The sequence below is a fragment of the Triticum dicoccoides genome, chromosome 7B, assembly GCF_002162155.2.
Source record: "Triticum dicoccoides isolate Atlit2015 ecotype Zavitan chromosome 7B, WEW_v2.0, whole genome shotgun sequence".
Lineage (NCBI taxonomy): Eukaryota > Viridiplantae > Streptophyta > Magnoliopsida > Poales > Poaceae > Triticum > Triticum dicoccoides.
The window spans coordinates 102,792,212-102,800,513 of record NC_041393.1 but is presented as its reverse complement, the minus strand read 5'-3'; the positions used below and the strand labels follow the sequence as shown (position 1 = coordinate 102,800,513).

At 42.5% G+C, this 8,302-nt stretch overlaps 1 long non-coding RNA gene across 3 annotated transcripts; it reads right to left on the bottom strand.

Moving 5' to 3' along the window:
* Positions 1-849: 849 nt before the first annotated feature.
* LOC119338153 lies at positions 850-5,524 on the bottom strand. Of its 3 annotated transcripts, none has more exons than XR_005163816.1 (3): positions 5,043-5,524; positions 4,833-4,939; positions 850-4,347 (listed from the first exon to the last, which is right to left on the bottom strand). It is a non-coding gene; the product is annotated as an uncharacterized LOC119338153 (long non-coding RNA). The 3 variants fall into 3 exon arrangements; XR_005163817.1 differs by having other exon boundaries at positions 850-2,731; XR_005163815.1 differs by having other exon boundaries at positions 850-4,939.
* Positions 5,525-8,302: the final 2,778 nt, after the last annotated feature.

Sequence of the window (8,302 nt, the reverse complement as noted above, 5' to 3'; positions counted from 1 at the left end):
GTGCTCTCTCTCGGGACGGGGTCGTGCCAAGTAGGGCGGCCAAGAACATTTTTATGGGGCACCGAACACACCGTTGGTACCCCGTGCCAGTGGTATGTGACGAATATGGAAGCGAGGCTCCACAATTTTAAAATATGACATATTGGGCAAGGGGGTTACTACCAATCGAGTGGACTCTATGTTAGTGTTGTCTAGGGAAAGATAGGGATCGGGTGCTTACCCCGGGTACTTGAGGTACCGCGGGTCGTGGATGACACGAAAGTTCCACGGATCTTGTGGGTAAAGTGTGCAACCTCTACAGAGTGTCAAACTATTCGAATAGCCGTGTCCACGGTCAAGGACAGTTGGGTAACCGCTCTTGGGCTACGTCCACATGTTTACAAACCAGTGTGTGTTTGGATAAGTGGGAAGATCTACTTGGGTCAAGTCAAAGGACTTGACATGATTGAGTTGGGTTGATGCCCACTCTATTTAGTTGATATATGTAACCTGTCCTCATGGTTACTTGAATTCTCCTGATGCATGTCTTACAAGTTGTTGAACATGTCATTGCACTCAAAACTAGCTTTCTGCAAAAATTTACCTATATCATGCATTGTTGTATCTTGAACCAAAACATGGGTTGTTTGCGAGTACATTCAAAGTACTCATTGGCTTGCCACTGGTTATTTTATTGGCCAGGCATGAAAGAACAAGATAAAATGAAGAGTACCTTGGTGACGAACATGCGAGCTAGGACGCTTCCCTGTCAGAAGATGGCATGGGTCCAAGTTGTTATTGAAGATTTTCGCTGCGATGATACACTCAAGACTTTACCATAATGGTCCTACTTATGTAAAACGGTATATATGGATGTAAGACTCTTGTTATTCAGCTTCTGTGTGTTCAGTGAGCATTGATCTCTGGGATCACTGTACACGTGCATTCGGTGATCTCGACTTATGAGTCGGAGTCCCCACAATTGCGATTCGATCTTGCTTTTTCAACCGCATTTCCATGGGTATATGATGTGCCAGATTTTTACACTGGCATATTAATGATCTTTATTAGGCTGTTTTGATTGAAAATCCATGATTCCATAGGTTTCTCTCGCCCAGCAGCTGTTTTGATGGAAGTGCTGATAGTAGCTCTAAGGAACGTTCGAACAGCAGCTCAGACGAAAGTGCCGATAGCTTCTCCGATGTCCGGCAAATTCCAGTGCCTGATGAAATATATACAACATAATATTTCAAATGTATATGTAAGACTGATCAAATTTCACCAAAGAAGCATTGGGTCATCAAGAAAATGCGAGCTATCATTTTATTTTGCAAAACCGTACCAAGTTCCAACTCTTACAAATATAGAGGTAACCCAACTTTCACATGCTTAGACTCTTGACAGACATGCAACTACATGGCAATTCCTGATGCATCGTCAGGCCTGTGATATAGGGATAGCCACCCTATCCTCAATTGTTTCCACATTCTACACACTGGTTAAAGGTCGGGAGAAACTGTCCAATGATGGCGCTACAAAGGGCATTGTAATCAACATTGTATTGTGTACGGTGTCGTCGGTGAGTATGATCTCCGGTAAAATATTATATTCATTGCTCATTTAGTTAAGAACTAATATTGCAACAATTTGTGCTTAGCATTTTATAGCAGCCAAAAGAAGTAGCAATATACATTTATAATTGGAACAACCCCTCTGGTTTGCAAAATCAGAAAAGGTCACTTTAAATCAATAACCAAAAACAGTATGGGAAACCAAGTATGCCACTAATGATTTATTTCACATAAGAAATGAAAAATAACAAGAATTCGAGACACATAATTATACCTGAACTTAACAATGAGCTTTACTCAATAGAAGTGTGTACAGCCGGTCGTATTATCTTCCAATCAGAACCAAATAAGGTTGGTTGCACAAACAAATAAAGAAATAGCTTGACCAAAGTTCTCCTTTAGCAGGTCCTATTATCTAATTTCCTAAAAATGCAGAATATATTTCTACACTCGTAACATCAAAATGCAAGTTTCGTTCAACAAAATCTTCTGATAGCTTCTTCATCTACCCTTCTTTATGAAATCCGCAAACACGGTGTCTAGCTAAAAACATAGATTATGAAATCAAAATCAGAGACACGGGAGTAAAGAGGTAAAGAGAAAGGAGCACTTAACAGAGATTTATTGTGGGCTGATTATTGCTGCTGCCGTAGGATTGTTTGGCCCCACACCATTGTAGCTATATCACCTCACACTGTTTGTTGACACTGCATATACTTCAATACTTTAGCTCGTCAAAACCAAATAAGCATGGTTGCAATAATGACATATTTGACCAAAGATCTCCTTTAGCCGGTCGTATTATCTTCCAATCAGAACCAAATAAGGTTGGTTGCACAAACTAATAAAGAAATAGCTTAACCAAAGTTCTCCTTTAGCAGGTCCTATTATCTAATTTCCTAAAAATGCAGAATATATTTCTACACTCGTAACATCAGAATGCAAGTTTCGTTCAACAAAATCTTCTGATAGCTTCTTCATCTGCCCTTCTTTATGAAATCCGCAAACACGGTGTCTAGCTAAAAACATAGACTATGACATCAAAATCAGAGACACGGGAGTAAAGAGGTAAAGAGAAAGGAGCACTTAACAGAGATTTATCGTGGGATAACTATTGCTGCTGCCGTAGGATTGTTTGGCCCCACCATTGCAGCCATCGCATCTCACAATGTTTGTTGACACTGCATATAGTTCAATGGATAGGCACTGTAAAACGAGGTCTAGCTGAAAACTGCATATAGTTCAATGGATAGGAACTGTAAAAAGAAGCTAACTAATCCGGATGTCCTTTGTCCTCTGAAAAGAAAAATGGGGAAAGTTTCAAGACATGAAACATCAGTTTTGGAAAAGCAATTGGCTGGCATCCTTTCAGGTTCGACCTGTAGAAATGATATTAGACAGAGGTCTCGTACTTGATGAGTTCACAACTGGTTGAATTTTGTAGATTTGTTCTTCACAATGATAAAAATAAAGGGAAAAATCTGTAGACTGTTGTCACAAATCCAGGATAGTATTATCAAGGTTCAGAAAAAGCAAATCATGACAACATAACTGAAGATATATATACTAAAAACCTATAAAGTTTCTAGCTAAGTCGTCCAATGCCTAATCTACATGGACTGGAAACGGAATCACGCTCGATGCTCAGTCCTCAATAACGACTCATATATGTAGGTAAGACCAGACTATCTTGGTCCTTCTTCTCTACCAGATCAAATCTCACAATATATGCCGAGTACAACCTGCTATAAATATAGCACAAGGGGCGCATACCCTGAATATATGAGCTATTCATGATTGCCTAGTGCCTTGAAAGAAACCCTGTGGCCTTTATGCCCAAAATTGGGAATATCCCTCCACATGCAGCCCAGAACGGCGAGGTAGAGCACAATGTATATTTTCAAACAATCACTTGTATTTTTATCATGCAAACTGGCAGAAGGCCCTCCTATGGGTAAGCATACAAAGGGGTGCCACTGCAAGAGATCTGAGTGCCTGAAGAAATACTGCGAGTGCTTTAATCTAGTATTCTATGTTCAGAGAACTGCCGTATCACCCAGCGGCACCTTGTGTATGCACATCATATGCAGAATCCTGCTATAATGGGTATTAGTCGGCCATCTGTGGCTCTTTCTCATGCAGCAGAAAAGCTCTCCAATCTCTCAGTGGATTCATTAGGCAGAGATCAGCTCATCAGTCAAAATGATTGTTCACAAGTAATTCTTTTTTCCAAGATCCTTTCTGTAATTTTCATTTTTTTCAAAAAGGCTTTCATAATTTTCACGACTTCTGCCTACGTTATGTGGACTTAGAAAATAATTTCAGGTATAAAATATAGCAGCTAAGAACATGTGGCGTCTTACGGATACCCGACTTAATATTTATGATTAGTAGCTCAAATGCTAGAACATATCATTCAGTTAAAATAAAAGGTCAACAAAAGTTGAAAATCTGGTTATTAACATATACTTCTGTTTTTTCCCGTCTCAGGTGACTTCATCTTTGCTCACTTCTGTTCCTATAGAAAGCACTCAAAGTACTGTCAAATTAGGGCCGCAAAGAGTTACATTTTGAATCTAATGTTTTGGACTGGGTATTAGAGATAAATTATATGAGTATAAGTTATCTAGAGCAGAAATTCAGTATAGATACTCCTCTGCTGAGTGGACGCAAGGACAGCCAAAGACAAAATTAAACGGTGTTGAGAAGTTGAACAGCTGGGCCACCAGTCTGCCACAGTTCTTGGGCTCGACAGCTTAGTCAAAGGTGACGACAATCCATTCCACTTCAGACAACTCTGTCATGTCACAATTGCCATCGCATGTCAACAGGAGCAGAGCAATCCTAGTATATTAATTTTCATAAACTCATGCTTCTAAGTAGATCAATCCAAATCATGTGTAGCAAAACAAGTATAAAGTAAGACAAAAAAGATTCAAAGTAGACCAATGCATACTGACTGGCAAAAATACTCACAGTTAGTGCCATGCATAGTACATGATGCACCCAGATAATAAAGAAGAGACCAAATCTCTTTATGAATTTTTTATACTGACGAAGGTGGAGTTGAATGCTGAATTAAAAACCCTTTGTAAACTAAAGAGCACTGGTAGTGAATCAAACCTAACATTGACATTGTTGTGAATTATCGTCTAAATCTTGCTAATTCAGAAGGGAATAACATTAAGTACGATGCAGACATGTGCAAGAGCAAATTTAATCCATATATCAAACAGCTTTGCATAGCACATTGACCAATCAGAGAGAGTGTGAAATAATTACCGGAGGAAGGGAAGATTCAGAATCAGATCAATTCCCTGAGTATCAATCGCACTTGCTGCGATTTATTCTGAGTACTTCATCTCGCTGTGTTGGATGATGCAGCTTCACTGAAATTGACAGAGAGCGGACAGAACTTAGGTGGCCAAAATATGTACAGGAGATCAAAACCTAGGAAAAGAGAGAAAGGATGTAGAGGCAAATCTGAACCACCTCAAGGTCTTTCTCCTGCTGCTCCGGTGGGCGACCCTCCCTCAACCGTTGACCCCGACCGCATTCGATGCTCCACCAATCCCTGCTGCTTCTTCCAGAGGCAGAGGCGGCGCCTCTCATGGCGCTAAGGAGGTGAGGACGCGCTGGCGCGACGAGTCAACCAGCCAACCGCCGTGGGGAGGAGGACGGTGTGCGAGCTGTCACCCTTCTCCTTCTCCCTGCTGCTTGTCCTCCTCGCCAGCCACCTCCTTCGCCCTGTCCTCCGCATCCTCCCCCTCCACTCCTCCGCGAAGACCCCGATGCCCTGCTCTTGCACGACGGCGACCTGCGCCCAATCTGGAACCATGGTGGCATGGAAGAGGAGAGGAGGAGACGAGCGAAGAGGCAAGGCCGGCGGCGTGGGGGGATGGAGAGGAGGCGGCTGCTGTGGGTATCGGGGAAAGGGGGCTAGGGTTCAGCTGGTGTGGGACGAGGGGATTGGGCCAGCAGGCCAATGCGGCGCGTGAGGCGTGATTGGGCAAACACCTCTCCCACAAGCGTGGGGCTGACCCAGCCAATGCGAGCTCGAGGCGAGTCCACCCGTCATTGGACACAAAAAAACAACTGTGAGGTGAAAAAATTTTAACTGTAAGGCAAATATCCAACGGTTCAGACACGCCGAAGGCCAGATCAGACGGCCATAAAGGGCTGCGCGCGAGGGAGCCATCTGGAGGCAAGTTGGCTAGCCTCATTATATGTTAAAATGGCTCGCTAGCTGATTATGCTATTGATATGAGTAACTATGAGACCTACGTGTTATTGTGAGTATGGTTAGTTCATAATAATTGCTGAAACTTGAATGCTGGCTTTTCATGTTTACAACAACAAGAGCAAACAGAGTTTGTAAAAGTTTTTCTTTTTCTCTTTCAGTTTGTCAACTGAATTGCTTGAGGACAAGCAAGGGTTTATCTCTGGTCAATAACCAATAGCGGAACGTGGATGCTCATATTGGTTCCTACATATTCTATGAAGATCTTTATTGGTCAAACCGCATAACAACATACGTTGTTCCCTTTGTCATCGATATGTTACTTGTCCGAGATTTGATCGTCGGTATCTCAATACCTAGTTCAATCTCGTTACTGGCAAGTCTCTTTACTCGTTCCGTAATACTTCATCCCGCAACTAACTCATTAATCACAATGATTGCAAGGCTTATAGTGATGAGTATTACCGAGAGGGCCCAGAGATACCTCTCCGAAACACGGAGTGACAAATCCTAACCCCGATCCATGCCAACCAAACAAACACCTTCGAAGACACCTGTAGAGCGCATGTATAATCACCCATTTACGTTGTGACGGTTGGTAGCACACAAAGTGTTCCTCCTGTATTCGGAAGTTGCATAATCTCATAGTCTGAGGAACTTGTATAAGTCATGAAGAAAGCAGTAGCAATGAAACTGACACAATCATAATGCTAAGCTAACGGATGGATCATGTCCATCACATCATTCTTCTAATGATGTGATCTCGTTAATCAAATGACAACACATTTCAATGGTTATGAAATATAACCATCTTTGATTAACGTGCTAGTCAAGTAGAGGCATACTAGGGACTATATGTTTTGTCTATGTATTCACACATGTACTAAGTTTCCGGTTAATACAATTCTAGCATGAATAATAAGCATTTATCATGAATTAAGGAAATAAATAATAACTTTATTATTGCCTCTAGGGCATATTTCCTTCAAATTTCAGTATTGTCATGGAGCACTTCTACGACAGCACATGTTTGACTATCTTGATTCTGTCATAAAATCGTCATAGATGTACATGCATGACAGAAAACGTGACCTACTATGACAAACACTCATCATCATGGAAGTGTTTTTTCGTAGTGTATGGAAATGTTTAACTTTCGCTATGTTATTAACTTATGACAAATGGATCTCATGGCATAACAACAATTGGGTCGGTTCAACACAATATGTTCTCCTAACATTGTGTCCTCATAGTTGTCGGCATTCACTTGCCCATGACCAGGAAAAGGTAACCATCATGCAACACTTGAGCTAGTCTTAGAGGCGAGACTAGGAACATATTTTACTGTTTATTATTTGACATGTGCACATGAGTTTCCCTCTGAGCCCCGTGGTTACTGCAGAGAACCATTGAAGTTATAATATAGAACATAAACATTAATTACATACTTGGAGATAAAAAATAACTTTTATTATTGCCTCTAGGGCATATCTCCTATAGAATAACGCCGCCATGGGATGGACGGTTTACTCTATGCCTTAATGTACAAGGAGATCATCCACGAGGACACACTCGAGAACTCCGATGTGTGTACATGTTGATGTGTTTGCTAATGTGGTCACTGTTGGGGAACGTAGTAATTTCAAAAAAAAATCCTACGCACACGTAAGATCATGGTGATGCATAGCAACGAGAGGGGAGAGTGTTGTCCACGTACCCTCGTAGACCAAAAGCGGAAGCGTTAGCACAACGCGGTTGATGTAGTCGTACGTCTTCACGATCCGACCGATCAAGTACTGAATGCACGGCACCTCCATGTTCAGCACACGTTCAGCTCGATGACGTCCCTCGAACTCCGATCCAGCCGAGCTTTGAGGGAGAGTTCCGTCAGCACGACGGCGTGATGACGGTGTTGATGATGTTACCGATACATGGCTTCACCTAAGCACCGCTACGATATTACCGAGGTGGAATATGGTGGAGGGGGGCACCGCACATGGCTAAGAGATCAATGATCAATTGTTGTGTCTATGGGGTGCCCCCTGCCCCGTTATATAAAGGAGCAAGGGGGAGGCGGCCGGCCTAGGAGAAGGGCGCGCCAAGGGGGGAGTCCTACTCCCACCGGGAGTAGGACTCCTCCTTCCCTTGTTGGAGTAGGAGAGAAGGAAAGAGGGGGAGAGGAAAAACGAAAAGGGGGTTGCACCCCTTGTCCAATTTGGACCAGAGGAGGGCTGCGCGCCTCCTTCCTTTTGGCCTCTCTCCTCTATTCCTGTATGGCCCAATAAGGCCCATATATTCCCCGGCGAATTCCCATAACTCTCCGGAACTCCGAAAAATACCCGAATCACTCGGAACCTTTTCGAAGTCCGAATATAGTCGTCCAATATATCGATCTTTACGTCTCGATCATTTCGAGACTCCTCGTCATGTCCCCGATCTCATCCGGGACTCCGAACTACCTTCTGTACATCAAAACACATAAACTCATAATATAACTGTCATCTAACTTTAA